The sequence below is a fragment of the Rissa tridactyla genome, chromosome W (genome assembly GCF_028500815.1).
Source record: "Rissa tridactyla isolate bRisTri1 chromosome W, bRisTri1.patW.cur.20221130, whole genome shotgun sequence".
Taxonomy (NCBI): Eukaryota; Metazoa; Chordata; class Aves; order Charadriiformes; family Laridae; genus Rissa; species Rissa tridactyla.
This window is the reverse complement of record NC_071496.1, coordinates 23,065,398-23,085,997: the sequence shown is the minus strand read 5'-3', so window position 1 is coordinate 23,085,997 and position 20,600 is coordinate 23,065,398. Positions and strand designations below refer to the sequence as shown.

The window sequence follows — 20,600 nt, the reverse complement described above, 5'->3', positions numbered from 1 at the left end:
CTCCCCGGAGCCTTCTCTTCTCCAGGCTAAACAACCCCAACTCTCTCAGCTTGTCCTCATAGGAGAGGTGTTCCATCCCTCTGATCATTTTTGGGGCCCTCCTCTGGACTTGTTCCAACAGGTCCATATCTTTCCTGTGCTGAGGGCTCCAGAGCTGGACACAGTACTCCAGGTCAGGTCTCATGAGAGTGGAGTAGAGGGGCAGAATTACCTCCCTCGACCTGCTGGCCATGCTTCTTTTTTCATGCATCCCAGGATACGGTTGACCTTCTGGGCTGTAAGTGCACATTGGTGGCTCATGTCCAGCTTTTCCTCCACCAGTACCCTCAAGTCCTTCTTGGCAGAGCTGCTCTCAATCCCTTCATCCCACAGCCTGTATTGATACTAGGGGGTTTCCCCAACCCAGGTGCAGGACACTGCGCTTGGCCTTGTTGAACCTCATGAGGTTCAAATGGGCCTACTACTTGATCTTGTCCAGGTCCTTCTGGATGGCATCCCATCCCTCAGGCATGTCAACCACAGCACTCAGCCTGGTGTCATCTGCAAATTTGCTGAGGGTGCGCTCGATCCCAGCTGTCTATGTCATTGATGAAGATGTTAAACAGTACTAGTCCCAATACAGACCCCTGTGGGACACCAATCATCACCAATCTCCATCTGGACATCAAGCCACTGACCACTACCCTCTGGATGCAACCATTCAACCAATTCCTCATCCACTGAACAGTCCACCCATAAAATCCATATCTCTCCAGTTTAGAGAAAAGGGTGTTGTGGGGGACCATGTCAAAGGCCTTGCAGAAGTCCAGATAGACAATATCCATAGCTCTTCCCTTGTCCACTGATGCAGTCACTCCATCACAGAAGGCCACTAGGTTGGTCAGGCAGGACTTGCCCCTGGTGAAGCCATGCTGGCTGTCTCTAATCTCCTCCCTGTCCTCCATGTGCCTTAGCATAGCTTCTAGGAGGATCTGTTCCAGGATCTTCCCAGGCACAGAGGCAAGGCTGACAGGGCAGTAGTTCCCAGGGTCCTCCTTTCTACCCTTTTTAAAAATGGGTGCGATGTTTCCCTTTTTCTAGTCATCAGGGACTTTTCAAATATCATGGAGAGTGGCTTGGCAACTACGTCAGCCAATTCCCTCAGGACCCTGGGATGCATCTCGTCAGGTCCCATAGACTTCTGTATTTTCAGGTTCCTCAGGTGGTCTCAAACCTGATCTTCTTACAGTGGGAGGGACTTTGCTCCCCCAGTCCCTGCCTTGCAGTCCATGCACTCGAGAGGTGCGGGGAGAGAGGTTGCCAGTGAAGACTGAGGAAAAAAAAAAACCAAAAACAAACCAACCAAACAAAAAAAACTGTTGAGAACCTCAGCCTTCTCCTCGTCTGTTGTTACCAGTTTGCCAGTCTTGGTCATCGGAGGGTACGCTTTCTTTGACCTTCCTTTTCTGATTGACATACCTGTAGAAGCCCTTCTTATTCTTTGGGTCCCTTGCCAAGTTCAGCTCAAGATGTGCCTTGGCCTTCCTGACCCCATTCCTACACAACCAGGCAGCATCCCTATACTCTTCCCAGGATACCTGTCCCTGCTTCCACCGCCTGTGCATTTCCTTCTTGCCCTTTAGTTTGACCAGCAGGTCTTGACTTATCCATGCCAGTCTCTTGCCTTCCTTTCCTGATTTCTTACACCTGGGGATCGAGAGCTCTTGCACTCTATGGAAAGCATCCCTAAAGATCTGCCAGCTCTGTTCTGCTCCCTTGTCCCTGAAGGCAGTTTCCCAGCGGGTCCTATTAAGTAACTCCTTGAAGAGTTGGAAGCTCGCTTTCCTAAAATTCAGGGTCCTGACTTTGCCTGACCCATATCCCTCAGGACTGCGAACTCCACCAGTGCATGATCACTGCAGCCCAAGCTGCCTCCAATCTTGACATCACCAATTAGTTCACTTGCGTTGGGGACCATCAGGCCCAGTAACACATCCCCTCTGGTAGGGCTGTCTATTACCTGTCTTAAGAAGTTATTCTCAGTGCATTACAGGGGTCTCCTGGATTGCCTGCAGCTCACTATGCTACTTTTCCAGCAGATATCAGGGTCATTGAAGTCCCCCAGCAGGACAAGAGACTGTGAGCACTATGCCTCCTGTAGCTGGAGTAAGGAGACTTCATCAATAGGCTCCCCTTGATCAAGCGACCTGTAGTAGACACCAACCACAAGGTTCCCTTTGTTGCCTTAGTCTCTAATTCTTACCCATAAGCTTTCAACCTGCTCGTGACTATTCTTCAGAGACAGCTCTTCACACTCTATCTATTTCTTGATGTAGAGGGCAACCCCTCCACCTCTCCTTCCTCACCTGTCCCTTCTGAACAGCTTGTAGCCATCAATAGCCACAATCCAGTCTTGTCCAGTTGTCCCACTAAGTTTCAGTAATGGCAACTAGGTTGTAGCTTTCTAGCAGCACAGTGGCTTCCAGCTCCTCCTGTTTGTTGCCCATGCTGCATGCATTGGTGTAGAGGCACTTCATCTGGGCTGTCAGCCACATCACCTTCTTAGAGGAACTCCTTAAATCCTTTGGGGTATTTCACTGGTGTATCCCTCTTGGCTCCTATTACCTCAGGAGCCCCTGGTTCATCTCTGTAAGACTTCAAGTGTGCTCCAGTGTACTCAGCACATCTCAGAGCAACAGGCTGAAGGCCCTCACTTAGGACCCCATCCCTTTAACCATTGCCTGTCATCCCACAGCTTGTCACAGGCAAGCCTGATATTGCCCCCCCTCAAGCCTAGTTTAAAGCTCTGTCAATGAGCCCTGCTGGCTCGTGAGCAAATATCCTCTTCCCCCTTTGAGAAAGGTGAACCCCATGTGACACTAGCAAGCCTGGTGCCATGTAGGCCATCCCATTATTGAAAAACCCAAAACTGTGGCAGTGACACCAGCCACAGAGCCATGTATTAATAAACTGAGCTTGTCTGTTTCTTCTAGTGTTGCTGCCCACAACTGGAAGGAGAGAAGAACAACCTGTGCTCCAGATTCCCTTACCAAACATCCCAAGGCCCTGAAGTCTCTTTTGATCCCCCTTGGACTATACATTGTGGCTTCATCGCCACCCACATGGAAGAGCAGCAATGGGTAATAGTCCAAGGGCTGTAGCAGGCTAGGAAGTTTCCTGGTGATGTCCTTATCCTGGGCCCCAGGGAGACAGCGGACTTCCCTAATGAGGAGGGTCTGCCCAGCATATTGGACCCTCTGTTTCCCCTCAGAATGATGTACTTTAAGAAGGTAGAATGTACTTTTAAAAAGATAAAATATATTTTAGAAGGTAGAATCTCTCACTAAGTAAGAACAAAGAGCTGTAAAAAGGTCACAAGGCCCTGTGAAACCAGACACTTGGTATAAACAATAAATGCCTTGCTAATGAATATACCCTTGAAGCAGAACAGAAGGCTGATAACAAGGGAACATCCCTCTACAGGAAGCACCAAAACCAGCTGAAAAACATACAGCTGCTGGATAAGGCATAAAGTCAACAAAGATTTGCAGTAACTGGGGGAAAGGTAAAGGTGGCAGTGGGAGATCATGACCACCAACTCAATTAGAGACTGAATTGGACTACCCTCCCCACAGTGCTGGAGCACTCACACATCAATTAAAGGACCTTGTAACTTTAAATGAAAGCGAGAGACTGTACTAACCAATAGAAATTGTTAAGATAAGGTACAAGCGATAATTATAATTAAGGGTGTGTATTTCTGTGTTTTGAGCCATATAAATATTCCTAAGAGTTTTTAGGCTGATGTGCTAGCTTTGTGGATTACCACCTAGCATCCATCTCTGCAGAAATTAAATAAATAGATAATACCTCTACTCTGTGTGTATATTGGCATCTGCACACCGGGTAAACAACCCCACTTTGGGACAACAAGGAGGGAGTTGCCTACAACTACAACCTGTCTTTTCTTCCTCGTGGTGGTGGTCATGATACGTGGGGTAGGCCTTTCTGACCTTGGCAACACCTCTGGTGAAGATGGACTATCATTCACATTATCATCCATTGACTGGCCTTCCACATCTAGAGCCTCATACCTATTGTACAGAGGCACCTGGAAAGGCAAGGAGAGGGTTTGCCTGCTGCCCCAAGAGTGGACCTGCCTCCGTTCACTCTTCTTTAAGCTACTGCCTTCAGCCTGGCAGGGGAAAGGATACAGAATCCCCTTGGTCTTGTTTTTATCTGGTGGTTGTTCCCATTTCTCCCTCAGAGAGGGCAGAGCATGGTTTCACCAGTCTATCTCTTTCTCAGACTCCTTGATGCTCCTTAACCTTTCTACTTCCTCTCATAGCTCTGCCACCAGGCTGAGCAGATCATCCACCTGGTCACACCTCACACAGCTGTTCTCACTACTGCCATCTGTTACCAGTGAGAAGCTCTGGTACTCCCTGCAGCCCAGATCTGGATGACTGCATGTTTTCATGGGAGCTCTGTCTGGGTTGCCACATCCTTTCTGCCAAGTGCAGAGGATATGGCTTTCTGCCAGGTGGATACCATAGCTGTGCTCCTTCTGAGATGGTGATGACCACCAATCAAACTCACCTCTTGAGGTGGTAGGATGACTACACCCTTCCTCCATGCTCTGCCATGCAAACTGCCATGCCACACCCTGTTTGTCTGCTCTGTTCACCAGTGCTCCTGGTCACTAGTGCTCCCCAGGTTGCTTTTTATAAGCAGGAGGTGGGTCACAATTGCTCTGGCAACACCCAAGCCTCATCAGCATCCCCCACGAGATCTGCTGACTCCTGTTAGGTCTCTCCACTGCCCCAGCATTTCCCTACCTCAGGAAAAAACCCTGTACACCAAGATCTGCCACTCCGATGCAGGTCAGACTGGCCCCAGAGCAGCTCCCCCCAGAAACTCAAATTAGTCTGTTAAGAACTAGCATAGTCAGTGACTAATACACATGAAAGATATTAGCCTTACCTACAGGTAGGGTTATATCTGATATATATTGTTCACACTAATACCTAAACAAGTATCTGCTTGAAGACAAGTGGTGGAAGAATTCATAGATAGCTTGGGAACTGTTCCCCTACAGTTTATGCCATGCCTGGAATGCAAGAACAACATCACTTGCCAGAAAGTTGATTAAATACAGGCTCTTATTCTGCCATGTCTAACCCAAGCCCCTGTGTTTAGTCTTGTAAGAGACAACTGAAAAGGATGTTGACCTACCTTACCTGACAAGTGAAGCTATCTATCATTCCCTCAATCAGTAAGGTCTAGATTAACAATGCCCCCACCACTCAGTTTCTCCTGTGATTTCCTGATAGCGGGGAAACCAAGATCAGTGTTTTTAACTTAAGTTAAAAAAAACTATTCAGGTCATAGGTAGTTAGAAACACAATTTGTTGTTAACAGATCATTTGCTTGGTATCATAGCCTTGGTTAAGTCAGACACTTGGCCTGCTGGCCAGAGTATTTCCAGATTAACAGTATTTTACTTTAGGGAGCTGCCCCTACTTCTTTCATGCAACTTCCTTTAAGCCCTGTTTGATGTCCTCTCACCTAGAAGAGTATGGATCGATACTTTGCAGAGGTATTAAGGCAGCCTTATGCCAAGGGCTTCCTCTACCAACAGGAATACTCTTTTGGAATAAGCTACAGCTGTACTTACATATTGGAGAATAGAGCATGTAGTCCAGCTGTCTTGATCATATACAGCCAGTAATGAGAAACAGGGAAGGGTGACATTCATCTACTTAGCAGGATAGAAGTGTGATAACAGACACCTCAGGTAATACCTCCTTCATGCTGCTCCCTTTCCCCCAGTACCTACTGTGAAGTATATAGAGATTTTATTACTCTAGTCAGTCACGTCAGCTACAGTTGTTGGCATGTACCATTGCTGGTACAGGATCATGCCTGTGAACCACTACCCAGACATCTTACCATTTCAGTCTATTTGCCAACTGTTATTTCATCAGTTGAACAGAACAGTTATCATCAGTGCATCCATCTCCTGACCTGTTTGGGTTTTAGCAAGAACATAAAAATTTAAACTAAGTTCCTAGAAGTGCTTTCTGCACGCTTGAATCACAGCCAAGCTAACATCACTAAGTTAACAGCTGAAACTGAACAGATTTCTCAGTTCAAGTGGTGCAATTGAACCAGTACTTTTTACCATTGTACTATGCTTTTGAGCACATCATTACTGATGATATTATTAGTTACTTCTCAACCCAGCTACCACAGTAGCTCTGTTTTGGATTCCCCACACACACACTTGTCATGGGAATCAATAGAGCTGTTGCAGGACTATTAGAACAGAGGTCTCGGGAGAAGTCCTGACTAGTTTTAAACAAGCTGGTATGATATAAATATCTTGGTATGAGATAAATTAGCAACTGTTGCCCTCTGCTTACTTTTAAGGAAGAAAGGGAAATGCTCTTCATGTGCTATTGCTATCTGGTTCCCTGAAGACTTCATCTCAAGCTGATGGGAACTAGCACTGCCATAGTACGTTTGATAGACAAGAGTTATTCTTCAACCAGGCACTTCAGTGTCCAAAAGTAGCGTCCAGACACCTAGCTAGTCTATCTCAACTTATGAATTGTTCCAGGAATAACTCAGCATCTTGCAGCAAGTCTTGGTAGCAGTCTTTCCAACCTTTGTGTTCAGCATTTAGCATACCAACCTATTAGTTCATTTCTCAGATTAAGAAACCCATTCACTCATAGCACCAGCAATACCAGCATCTTAACTCCAGATTCTTCTTTTACAAAGATTAATAGATACTCTAGTATGCTCTTTCTTGTTAGAGAGCTATTCAGTTAGTAACACAGGTTTATGCTTAGATTATATAGTTAGATTATCCACTAGAAGTTTCTTCATATCAGTCTTCCAGAAAGACAGCATGCTTTGCACCTTGCTAAGGGGCCACTCCTCTATATCACTTACTCCAGTCTCCAGTGCTGAAGCCCTATAAGTCAGTGGCTCCGGAGACAGAGTTCAGTTGTCTGTTGTAGCTATTGCTCAGGAAAGTACCACCTGCCTACTCACAGGATGAGGCATCTCAGGCCATGTGCCTGCAGTGCCTACCACTCAGTCTTCTGTCAGTACTACTTGTTGAGACTCACTGGATATACAAAACAACCTGGAGGCAAAGTAGTTGTTAATCAATGCACCTAGTGTTTACTCAGATACAAACTAGAGTTTGAACTAGACAACAGCTCAAACACTTCACTTCCAACTGTACTCCTAACTCCCTCCCCACCTAGAAGGGCTGTTTCTGATCTTACTAGTTAGTACAGCAAAGGACTCCTGCCAATAGCCATGCTTTTCACACACACCCCAACCCCCTCCCTCAGAGCAGGAGCTTGACACATATTGAAGCTGTTATCATAGGTTATTTCAGCTGCATGCTGTTAACTGTCCAGTGCTGGCAGAGTTATCTCTCTTTGCAGTTTGGGTGTGTGCAAGCTGTACTAAGAGAGACTGCATATGTTCTGCAAAGCCTATGCAGAACTAAGTTTTCTCTAACTGTTCACAAGTGTATCTGCATGAGAAACAGGCTTTTGCTATATTATTCTTTGAGTTCACCCAACTTAAAACCATGTAGTCATTACCATAGTATCAAGGTACTGCAGTTTGCGTACCCAGAAGGTGCTTACCCAGCCTGATGATACCATGAGCAGTCAGAAACGTGCCCTTAAACATTTGTTTCAGCAGTATTCGAAGAACCCTCTACCTAGCCCCCAGCTACTTGCTACCCTCTGGTTATATAAGCTGTTATAGCAGCCATTGATCACAAGAGTCACTCCTTTCTCTTAACAGATGCAAGTTACATTCCCAATGTGTTAATAGAAGGCTGACGATTCTGTTTGCACCTTATGAAGGCAGGTTCTTCTACAGCAGTTTCAATCCTCAGGTAGTATCGAGCATACTGCTTAACACAAGGGTTACTCTTGCCTTCAAGATCAGTCATTACCAAGGGCCCCAGCTCTCCCCTGTACGTGGAGCAAGAAAGGCTATGAATAACTAAACAAGAGGCAAATCTAGAAATGCAGTGCAGAAATATCTATACCAGAGGTAAAAAAGAATCTAACCATGATTTTCAGAGCTCCACTGCAGCTTCTTCAGTAGCTGTCCTGCTGAACAACTAGTCAAGTTTCACAGATTACTCTTCTGCAGTAAGTTTCCCTATTGTAGTTACATTTGACATACATTAGAGAAAGTTTACATTATTGCTCCTAAATCCAGACTCTGAAATAATCTTGACCAGGCTCCTTCTAGCTTTCCATCTCTGATGGTCTTGATATCAGATTATGTGGATGTCCCCATCCATCAGAAGCATACAAGGACAAGTGTCGGCCTTCCATTCTGCTCTAGAGTTTACCTTCCATCAGCCAGGCTAGCAGCTGTTTGCAGCTAGATCTGCTATTCAAGCTACTAGAAAACTACTTCTTACTCATATAGTGACCTGTGTGCCCTCCTTTAAAGCACAAATAACCCTGTTTTGAGGGAGCACAGAAGAGAGTCTGTAAGGTAGAAATGCAGGTTGCAATATTAACACTACATCCTTAGTTTTCCCAACTTGTCCTGTCCCTTCCTAAGGAAGAAAGTCTCATCCCCAAGTGTTTTAGTCATAGGGCCTTAGTTCTCATAGGAGGAGACTTACAGTTGTGACACATCAGCATTAAGAGTTCAGTATACTCTGCTAGAGGAGCCAGTTCCTAGCTGACATCATCATGAAGCCTCCTGAATGCCAAGGTAAAGGTCTATTATCCTGTCTCAGGCCTACATGTTTTCTTCAAGAGATAATCCTCATTAAGCATTTCACTTATTGCTTAAAGATGCAACACAAAATGACAGAGCAGCAGAAAATTCAGCTCCAAAGCCAATAGTCTGTCCTTAACTAGCCCTGTAATGTCTGAGCTTTGAACTTTAAGGTAACATGCACCAGCTATGAAGCTTTATTAGAAGCTTTTAAAAACCCACAAGATAGTTGGGAGTAAAGGACTGCAGGGCTTTTCAGCTGAAACACTTAATCCTTAAGCACTTCATAGCATTTGCAAGGCACATCCTTTCAGCAGGGGGGGAACTGGAATGGTCTATGTCCCTATCAGCCAGGGCTTACATGAGTTAGATGGAAGAAGATACTCTGTTCAGCACTCATCTGCCTAGCTTATATAAACAAGCTAATCCTGTTGAAACTGGTACCTCTTGTTTATTGACTGGGCCTGCCACTATGCTTCAGCCAGCTTAATAACCCTGAGACCCCTGAACCCAGATACAGCCTCAAAACCAGGTTCGTTTTTGTCAGTTACAGTACTTAGACACCTTATTCTATTTGATCCTTCTAACATAACCCCAAGTTGTATTTCTGTGTAGTCCATACTGAGGCAGGGGAGTAGTGGCTTATTCTTGGTTGTGTTTCACTGCAGAAGCTCATTAAGACCTCTTCAGATTCCTACTCCAAGATTTCCCAGGGATGGGTGTGTGTGTCTTTATTCTACTAGTAATCCCTTAGTCTACATGCAAGAACTAGGGTTTTCCTCCAACATCCTTGCAGATTACAAGGTACCGTCATGCTATTTCTTCATCATTTCTTTTGACAGAATCTAGCCATCAAGCAGGATTTATACCTTCAGTACTGTTTCCAGAGGAAGCTGGCTTTCTCTGGATATGAAATTTATTGCTTCATTGTCCAAGCAACTTCTTGTTTCTGAAGTGCTCACATATTGCTAGCCTTGCTGAATAAAGTCCACAAGCATTCCCCAAGAACTAGGTTAACCCAGCAAGCCACACAAACATCCTACCAGTGTAAAGGTCACCAGGAGAAAAGAGCATCAAAAGGAGGAAAAAAAACACCTGTAGGTTTGGCAACAATACTCAGCGACTACAGCATATTATGTGCTTTTATTTACTTCATATCTCAAGCTGTCATTTTTATCCTAAACATCCTGTCCAGACACCAGCCCTTGACTCCCCCTTCCTTGACACTAAGTACATTTATTTGCTTTTGCATGAAGACAAAAATTTAAGAGCTCTTTTTACCACCCTTTGCATCTATCATATTCATCTGTTTCAAGTGCTTCTTTCCATATCTGCTCATGAAGTAAAGGCCTTAAGCAAGAAGTATATCCATAGCTGCTACTGGTCTCTAGTGTCTAATAATAGGGTTATGCAGGCACTTTGACAAGTAATACTCTTCTCAATGAGAAAGTGGGTTGTGTACTGCAGATGTATAGAGATGCTTAGAAACACAGCAGAAAACACATTAGAATGGATAACCATCTCTACCTTCACAAGAGGAAGCTGATGCCAGATTTTTGGCATTTGACCCATCCTTCCAGCTGATAGTGCTGAGCACAACTGCTGGTACTCAGCCAATAGCTTTGTTTGAAGTAAAAGCACAATAGATGAGAAGTATCATAAGACACAGGACTATCAGAGTAGCGCTCATGATTCTCTCAGTCTCCCATCTGCAGTGACAAGCACAAAAGACCCTGTTAGATTCCCCCTCAGCAGAACCATCTCTTTATTTAAGACTTGGAGCACCTGGCATTCACTCCACTTTACCCTGAACCTTCCTAAACTAGCAGACTTCATGACTTTGAGTAAAGCCTCTGTTTTGATGATTCACCTGACATTCATTTAGTCCTCACATACTCTTTACTATTTCTATCACTGAGTTCTCCTCCTCCAAATGCAAACTCTAGTGAGTTACTATCAGTAGAAATTTACGCTTTAGGCTTGACCATGTCCTTGGACCATTCAGGGAATTTTGGAAGCCCAATTATGCCTCAAGAGTAGTTCTGGCGGATGTGACTGCAGTGATTCTTTAAACATACATGGTGGATTACTCCCTTAGACAATCCCCTTCTCAGTTTAAAAGATTTCCTTCGGTATCTGATTCACCCCTCTGGTTAACTACCTACTGCTTCACCCACCTCCTGGAAGGTCCTATAATCACCTAATGGAAACTGATCTGAAGGCCTACTAGCATTATAACTGCCAACAGGTCACTATCAGACACTAGGACACACTTTCAATTTATTAGTGGCTGATAAGTCTTCACAGACAGCTAGAATACATAGCTTCATAATTACTTTTCTCTAATTGAATCTGCATCTCTATTTTGCCTATCTACACAGGAGTTCCCATTCCTAAGCATACCTGTGCTCATTCCTTAGCATGGAATGGGCAAATCTAAGCCTATACACTGTCAAGATTTGGTACATTTTGGACAGTCTTGTTTATGGAAGTTACAGAAGACTTCCAAGGCAAAAATATAGTCTTTTAAGGCAAACTAGCTTCATTAAGATAGAAACAATTCCTTCCCCCTCCCCCCAAAGTTAATCCTACCTTACCAGTGGATTTACATGCTCAATTAGCTAGCCTCATCTTATCCAAGGGGTAGAAGCTCTACAACTGAGAAGTTTATCTATATTAGCAACACCTGCATTTATCTTACTGCTCAGAGCACAGGTACTACCCCATCATAAGTGTTACCATATGATAATCATTAGACTTGAAGTCTCACCAAATGAGAAGTTAGTTTTTCTGACAAAATAGAAGACTCATTTCTATTAATCCTGGACATCTTTAACTAATTTACTACAGACACAAGTAGCATCCTGAGATTCACCAGCAGATAGAGGGGTGCCCAGCAAGGATGCTCTATCCAAAATAAACACCCACCCCTGCTTCACAGCATCCTAACCCTTTCCTCCTCTCTGCTACTTGAGAGAGTCTTTCATCTCAGTTATTTATGTGAAATTTTGTGCTTATATACATATTTATTCATGTCTTAATCCCCTCCTCTCCACACACACAAGAACAAAACCGCATATTTAACATGCTTTGCGCTCAAGCTTCCTCAGGGCGCCAGCCCTGCTAGAGTCCAGAGCAGGATGTAGGCAGCTTCTACCCCATCTCAGTCAGGACGCGCTCCCCCCGCAGCCCGTCTCGGGCAACGCCGAGCTCTCCCTGCACGCCGCGGCCGAACTCAAGTGCTCCTGGCACTCTACCCCCACCCCTCCGCGCTGCCAGCACCGCAATCTCTCCGGCTTTCGGTAGAAAAGCGCAGCCCCACCGGCACCTTTTGCCCGAAGTTGCAGTAAGATGCGAGTAGACGAGACAGGCTGAGACCCGGCCCGGCCGCAGTTGAAGCCATCCCCGGCGCCGCCTCTTTGTTAGCGCCTACCACCCGCGGCCCGGCCGCTCCAGGGGCCCGGGCAGCCCTGTCACAAGCACCGACTATCACATCCTTGGGGGGGAAAAAAGCTCTCTCTTTTTCCTCCATGACAGCCCCAGTGTGCTTTGCAGGAGCCGAGCCCAGCTCGCAAAGCTACTTACAGGCTAGATCCGTGCCACTCCGTGCATGATCCAATGACTGCAGCCAGTAGCCTGGCTAAGACCGGGGGCCCGGTTAAATATTCAGTTGTACTCTCGCCTTCAGATTAGTTAGCCACTTACAGAGAGAGATATGGTTTTAATCAGATGCTGGCAGTTGAGGACTACGCAGGAATGTGCTATGTTTTTGCTGCTTGGTCTCGGCTACTCCCCCTCAACGTGTCGGTGCTCACAAGCTTAACCCCTTGTGAGCCGCCGCTACGGCCCCTGCTGCGGGTGGGAGGGATCTGGGGCCCGGGACAGCACCCTCCCAGGAAGGGGTCGGAGCCCCCCCGGAGGACACGCCGGGAGGGCAGTAGGGTGCGAGACCGGGGGACACTGCGGGGGACACGGAAACGTGTGGTGCCCACAGTTTGCAGGGCACAGGTATTTATGCTTCTTAGGGAGCAATGGGCCTGAAACACTCTTCTAGAAAATTGGTCCCCTCGTGTGTTTGTATAAATGTGGGTGCGGTGATGGTGTTAAAAAGTCCAAGTCTAAACCAACAAGTTTGGTTTTTTTTTTCTCAAAAACACCAAAACCAAAATACCACCCTTTCCCCTCAAAATTTGTGGCTAGCTGAACCAAAATATTGGGTCAGTGTAATTCAGTTTCTGGGTCACATCCACACCTTACCTTTTTTGTGCTTCCCACTCATCTTTATTCAAATATCTATCATGTTTTGTTTCCCAGTGCAGTACAGCTGTTTTCCAACTTGTATGAAAGAGCCTCTGATAAAAAAATCACATTTTGGTCCTTGTAGAAGAGCTTTTTTTTTTTTTTTAAGGCTGTAAACTTAGCCTAACATTTATTTTAGTAACAGCTCCCCCGATGTCCCACATTGTTGAGCTAAATGCTAAAATTCAGAACTGTTACATTAAACATATGTAATAGGATTGCCTTCTGAACGTGGGAGGAATCCAGGCAGAAAGCCCCACAGGAATTCAGTTATTTCATCTATACTGCACTGCAGGACTTAATGGTCATGCTTTACACTTTATGAAAAGTAAAAGGATGTTTATTTTGCTACAGTAAAAACAAAATCAAATGGACAATGGCTGTTATGACTTTAAGCCTGACTATTAAAAGATTATAGCAGAGTGCGCTATGTGTTTCCAGGATGATGACTTTTTCTCATATTTGTTGTGTCTGATCTTACTATTGCTGGCATAGGTTCAGTGCCCTACCCAAGGTTTTTTTAAGTTAACCGCTTATTATACAGAACAGTATCAGTCTCAACACTTCCCAACCACAAGCCATTTTTCATCAGGTCTAAAATTATCTTGAAATTGCAGCTGGAAACCTTCACCTCAGTAAGTTTTTCTACTGCTTTTCTGTACATTAACTCTGCTCAAACCACAATATGTCATTAGGATCACTGGGATTCCAGTCTGGATGGAAACTGGGGTAGCAGTGTGAAATAAAAACATCAAAGTGAAGAGACCTTTGGAAGACATCAACTTTAACTTTAGAAACATGAGTGCTTTGAAAGTGGTATCAATAACAGTTTGTGAAAAATATGCTTGCAGCAAAGCAATGTGGTAGCTAATCCTGCAATGGCTTGCTCAGGAATGCATGGTTTATTATTAAAGTAATCTTTTAAGATTTTATTGGAATGTGCTTCCTTAGCGGTGTTGCTGCCTTTGTGGGCTTTACTATGTGTGTGTCATCTTGTCCATAATTAAACTTTTCACTGACAGACCTGGTATTTTTTTTTGTGTTAAACCTCACACTTTGAATGCTGGAATTTCATTTGAACTTTAAATACTGCCTTGAAATTTGCCATAAGGTAAACTGTCTGCTCCTGGAAGCTTTCCTGCACTGCTGTAGACACACAATAAGGGACTTGCAAACTTGTGTCTTAGTGTTAAAAAAAGGCCAACAGGAATGAAGTAGTTGTTCAGATGCTCAGGTTGTCCCTAGAGAATTCTCACTTTGGAATATATGGGAATGAAAATTAATGGAAAACTGACCTAGAAAGTACATTTTCAGTGAAGCTTCACCACTGTAAAAAAAAATATGTCAAAGGAAACACGAAGGAAGAATTTGTACTTCAGCCTTTGGACTTCTTGGCCAAATTTCTCACATGAATTTATAAAAATTCAGTTAAAGTCCACTGAATATCTGAAGAAAAAAGCATCCTTGCTATTTTAAAAATCTTAAATTACAATCTATAGTTCATTTTAGTATAGCTCTAGGCATATCTCTGGGAAATGCAGTCCACAGGTAACAGCCTTGGTATCCAAACGTTAGATCATCAACAGACCTCAAACCTGTCTTGAAAACAGTTTCTCCTAGAATCAAGAATAGACTTGAATAACAAGGCATGTTTGTTGAGGCCCAAGTTTGGGCATTTCAGGCTTAGACTGCCATAGGGATTTAAATTCGTAATATGTTCAGCCATTTAGAAGTGATTAAGAGAAGTGTAAGAGCTATTGCCCCTCAGCCAAGGTACAACAGCTCTCAGTCTGTGCCTTAACCAGCTGCAATGCAAGGTAAAACCAATTATATTAAATTGTCTTCAGTGGTATTTTCTAATAATTTAAGCTAACCTCTTTCTCGGCTGATGACTGCTAATATTTGGCTGAGAAAGGATGACTTTCCATAATACTTTACCTTCTGTCATGCTTCAGGCAGGGATATTTCAGGAGGAGATGATGAATTTTAGGACTGGAAGCCCATGCGTTGCTATTATAGCTCTGTGGCTCTCCAGCCCTGAGGTTCTACCCGTCCAATGTGGTCACCAGCACAATGCAGGCTTCCAAAAACAAGAAAGACATTGTGAGGCTGTTCAGCATTTTTTCATATCTCGTCTCGTCTGCAGCCATAGTTTGCCTCAGGCCTGTCTGTGGATGTGTGCCAGCATGGAGGGTAGGCATGCTTTTACATCATATAACATGGTCACGGTGTGCAGCTTGCACAGTGCCTCTGTTCTTGTGCTTGGCTCAATGGACAGTTGAAGCAGCAGTGACATTCCTGTCACTGAAACCCAATGCTTGGTCACTAGTATGGTCAATCAGGACCACAAATTCATCTGAGCAAAAAATATGCTGGTAGGCATATTGGTAGCTAGAAAAATGTTGATAACACACCAGTGTTTTGGCTAATGCTGAGCAGTGCTGGCACAGCATCAAGGCTGTCTCTCCAACATTACCCCCCCTCACCCCCAAAGGCCAGTAGGCTGGGCGTGGGCAAGATCTTGGGAGGGGACATAGCCAGGATAGCTGACCCAAACTGACCAAAGGGATATTCCATACCATATGACATCTGCTCAGCAATAAAAGCTAAGAGAAAGGAGGAGGAAGGGGAGCATTTGTTATTACGATATTCGTCTTTTGGAGCAACTGGTATGCATACTGAAGCCCTACTTCCCGGGAAGTGGATGGACATTGCCTGCTGATGGGAAGTAAAGAATAAATCTTTTGTTTTACCTTTCCTTTTGTGCACACCTTTGCTTTTGCTTTATTAAACTACCTTAATCTTGACCTATGAGTTCTTTCCCATCTTCTTTTCTCCCCCCCGTCCTGCTGAGGAGGGGAGTGATAGAGCAGCTTGGTGGGCGCCTGGTGGCCAGCCAAGGTCAACCCACCACAACATTATATGTTCTGGCTCTGTTTTTTGAGTCCACAGCTGGCACCTGACTTTTGAGCTTCATAACATTTAGCATCCAAAAATATGAGCCTCTTCTGGGGTCTGGCCCATCATTCCTAACCTGTACAGATTGTTAACTGGAGTTTGACAGTTGACCTGCTTAGCTGTGTTTGCAAATTCTGCTAAAAATGCCTTGATGTTTTAGGTATCTAAATAGCTTTATAAACCTAGTCTTACTCCTTTCAGTTAATTGAAACCTGTCTTCAGCATGCTGTACAATTCTCTGCCTATATGTATCAACATAAAATCTTGTCCTTAACCCTTGTGATCTGTAAAGTGAAGCTTGCATAAATTCCACATTGTAGATGATTTAGATCTAAGCAAATCCAGAAGAATGTATTAAAACACACAGAATCTTATTTGATGTAACATAATCAGGTGTAGACATCCTTGCTAATATGGTTTCTATTGCATTTTCAAAGATTGACTGTAGTTATAAAGTAGATTGAGCAAAAGGGAATCTGAGATAATATAACTTTATGTGCAATTCTAAGAATTAAACCTCACCTTTGAATTTGGCTAAGTAAATGAGTATGCAAATGAGGAGCCAAAAAAGTATAAACTAATGCTTGAAAGGTGTCAGGTGCATCTACTTGAGATTGTGACATTAGCTTTGAGTTTTGCTTAGAAATAGTCAGAGCCAGGAAACAACAATGTTGGGATCAGTCATCCAGGAGAAGAAACACACATGGTTCTTTCTTCTGCTGTCTGTAGAGAAGCTGCTTTGGTTACAGCCTTTCTGTGTTCATGTACTTTCAGAAATCTTCCTCAAATGGCATTTACTATGTAGATTAAGTTATCCTGATTCAGTTAGTGCATCCTAGAGCAATATATCACTCTGAAGGGCCAACCCTGACATATTTATGTAACAAGACTCAAAAGGAAGTATAAGGACTTTCCAAAAACATTTTTGGATGAAAATATGCAATGTAGTCCTGTAGGGAGTTTTGATTTAAACAGTTTGTTTATCTGCTCATCTTCTTTCTCTTATCCCAAGTACCTTGTACTTCTAAGTTAGAAACACATACTATAACATAGTGGAATAAATTTTGGTTATTTTCTGTGGAGCTCCAATTCCATACGAACATAGAACATAACATTTGTATTTTTTATTCACAGAACCCTTCATAGGTAAATTACTTTTATTGCCTGAACTTTAGATAGAGTAGGATTCAGAGATGTAGTTTATGCTACAGAGTAACTTCACATTCAAAGTGCAGACACATCTCACATTAATGACGAGTGCATATTTGGAGACCATCTGCACTGACCCATCTCTTCCCTTGTATGCGTCATTTCATTTATTCTAAAATTTACAAGACTTTGTTAATAATATTTTGTTCAAGTTGACCCATCTTTACTGCCACCTAGAAATTTTTATATTTCACCCTGAGTTAGTATTTTTCGTTTTATTTTTAGTTTACAGAAAAGGACATAGAGGATCATTATGCAAACTCCTATTACATGTTCCTGACCTACACCAGAAAACTGAGGCTCAGCTTTGTCATGCTTTGCCTATGAGGGAAAAACAGCGATCCCTGTTGTTCTTTTAATTGATATTAATTTTACAGGACCCCATCTGTGCCCTGAAGATCCATGCTCAACAATACTGAGTACAGAAGACAAGAAACAGAAATAATTCAATACGATCATTGTCAAATATGCAGGCTCCATAGCCTCATTTCACTAGGTCACCTCATTCTCCCCATTTTGTAGGTTGGAAGTCTGAAAAGAACAGGCCTTTTATGACTTGTCTTCAGGGCGCTGAGCTTTAACAGCCTACAATGATTCCTGTTTCATTTGAGATGTTTTCATCTTAGAAATCTGAAGTCTTGGAGTTTTGACATTCACTTTGTGGCTTTGACCATGTCAGTTTGCGTTTATTTTACTCAGACTGGTAGGAAAGTTGGGGCAAAGCCATTTTCTGAGTTCAAACTAAATAAAGTTTCTAGAGTACTTGTAAAATCAGCATCAGGATATGACTCTTACTTCTCAGACTTTGCTCATTCCTCTAGACTTCCTGTTTGCTGAAGTTTTTTTTCATAAAAAGCTTCCCCTTGCTGCTTTTCAGAGTTTCATATTTTTACAAGTCAAATTAGATTTTGTGCTTCCCTTTGACATAACTGATGTAAAACACTGGTAAAAGACATTTGCAATGTCATAAAATGATTATGATTTGACAAATCTGAGAATACTCAAATTTGATTGTCTCTCCCCAGCTGTAGCATTCCAGCAGCCTGGTAGATAAGAACACACCGTTGTTATTAGGAGACAAATGGTTTCTAAAATCGATTCAGGATTTTCCTAGTAAATGTAAGTTACTAGACTATGGCTTTATGAAATAAATTTGCATTTCTGATAAACAGTGTAAAATATTAGAGAAACATGGAACAAATTCATCTACATTAATCTGACTATAAAAACGTATGAGGCTTAACACAATTTGATTGTGCTTGGGAAAATGATTACTGCATATACCATAGCTCATGCTGAGGAAGTGACGCTATAGACTATAAGCTACTATATCAATGATCTCTCTACAGTGCATGGCGCTAAATACTCAGAAGACAGCTTTGTTTTGTATAACTTGGTCTAGAGGTAAATACAAAGATCACGGTAGACTTATTTTCTGTACTAATAGCCACAGAATTCCTTCCAAAAAAGTTTGCTGGCAAGAAGCCTCACTTTCCTTAACCCCCTTCACATACTTGCTTCAATTTGAGCTGACAGAAGTTATATTTTTTTTAAGAGGGGGCATCTACCCAAGTTCTGTCACATCCCATCATGCAGCAGTATATAAAACTGATTTGCTAGTATGAGGTGCCCTCTTTTTCTTTAGGGCACTTTTGTTTAAAATATAAATTACTGAAATAGCCCAGGAATAATTCCTGCGTTATAAGTGTTTGATAAAAATGTGCCTTCTTTTTATTTTAGTTTTTTGTTAGGAATGTGCCTTTAAGCATTACTATAGCAATACAAGTTGCTATTGAGACTGTAAACATTAATGATGATTTGGAAGTTGACAGCCTGCAAAAAAATTTCAGTCATTCTAAGTAAGACTTCCAACAGCACTGCCATAATGTGCAACTCCTACTGAAAACAATATGATTCAGAGTTTTTAAAGAAAATAGTCTATATACTAGAAAGCAAAACTGCAATGAAGGGAAAATAATATACTCTAATTTTGCAATGAACCAAAATTCTTATTTCAGCATATTCTGATGCTATATTCATTATATTTTGGGAGGTCTGTCAGGCAACATTTAAAGCAACATTTGCCTGCCAAGTCCAAATTGTCTTTACATCTCTCTGGAATCAAACTTTTCTTGCTGTTATTGTTGCCTTTCTTTTGAAAATGCAATAAAAATATGTGCTAGGTTACACGTGACCATAGATATAATTTATCATATAGGAAGCACAGAAACAAACCAACCACCAACCCAACCAGATGCTCATAGGATAGTTTCAGAGGGAAAAATCCAATTTGGGCTTCACTCCAAATTTGGGAGCTTTAAAATGGAAAAGGAAAATCATAGAATCATAGAATGATTACAGTTGGAAGGGAACTTAAAGATCGTCTTGTGGGCCCACTGCTGAATGAGGTAGGTGCCCTGGTGATGGAGGATGCAGAGAAGGTGGAGTTACTGAATGCCTTCTTTGCTTCAGTCTTTACTCTTAAGGAAGGAACACCAGACCCTGGAGGTAGGAGAGAGAGCCTGGAGTAAGGAAGACTCTCCCTCGATCAAAGAGGATCAGGTTAGAGATCATTTAGGCAAACTTGACACCCACAAATCCATGGGCCCTGATGGGATGCACCCACAAGTGCTGAGGGAACTGGCAGATGTTATTGCGAAGCCGTTCTCCATCATCTTTGAAAAGTCATGGAGAACAGGAGAGGTGCTAGAGGACTGGAGGAAAGCTAATGTCACTCCAGCCTTCAAAAAGGGCAAAAAGGAGGACCCAGGAAATTACAGGCCGGTCAGCCCCACCTCCATCCCTGGAAATGTGATGGAACAGTTCATCCTGGATGTCATCTCTAAGCATGTAGAAGAAAAGAAGGTTATCAGGAGTGGTCAGCATGGATTCACCAAGGGGAAATCATGCTTGACCAATCTGATAGCCTTCTGTGATGGCATGACTGGCTGGGTGCATGAGGGGAGAGCAGTGGGCATTGTCTACCTCAACTTCAGCAAGGCTTTTGACACTGTTTCCCATAACATCCTCATAGGGAAGCTTAGGAAGTGTGGGTTAGATGAGTAGCCAGTGAGGTGGATTGAAAACTGGCTGAATGGCAAAGCTCAGAGGGTTGTGACCAGCAGCATAGAGTCCAGTTGGAGGCCTGTAGCTAGCGGTGTTCCCCAGGGGTGAGTACTGGGTCCAGTCTTGTTCATCATGTTCATTAACAACCTGGATGAGGGGACAGAGTGTACCCTCAGCAAGTTTGCTGATGACACAAAGCTGGGGGGTGTGGCTGACTCACCAGAAGGCTGTGCTGCCATTCAGCGAGACCTAGACAGGCTTGAAAGTTGGGTGGTGAGGAGCCTAATAAAATTCAACCAGGGCAAGTGTAA

The 20,600-nt window shown here is 43.3% G+C and overlaps 1 protein-coding gene across 5 annotated transcripts in view; it reads right to left on the bottom strand.

Moving 5' to 3' along the window:
• Window positions 1-12,408, bottom strand: part of LOC128902123 (disabled homolog 2-like) — a 29,537-nt gene extending 17,129 nt beyond the window's left edge. For all 5 annotated transcript variants that reach the window (XR_008463639.1, XM_054184535.1, XM_054184532.1 and 2 more), the window contains exon 1: window positions 12,343-12,408. The gene's annotated coding sequence lies outside the window, so the exon portion shown is untranslated. The remainder of the gene's footprint in view (window positions 1-12,342) is intronic.
• Between the last annotated feature and the right edge of the window lie 8,192 nt (window positions 12,409-20,600).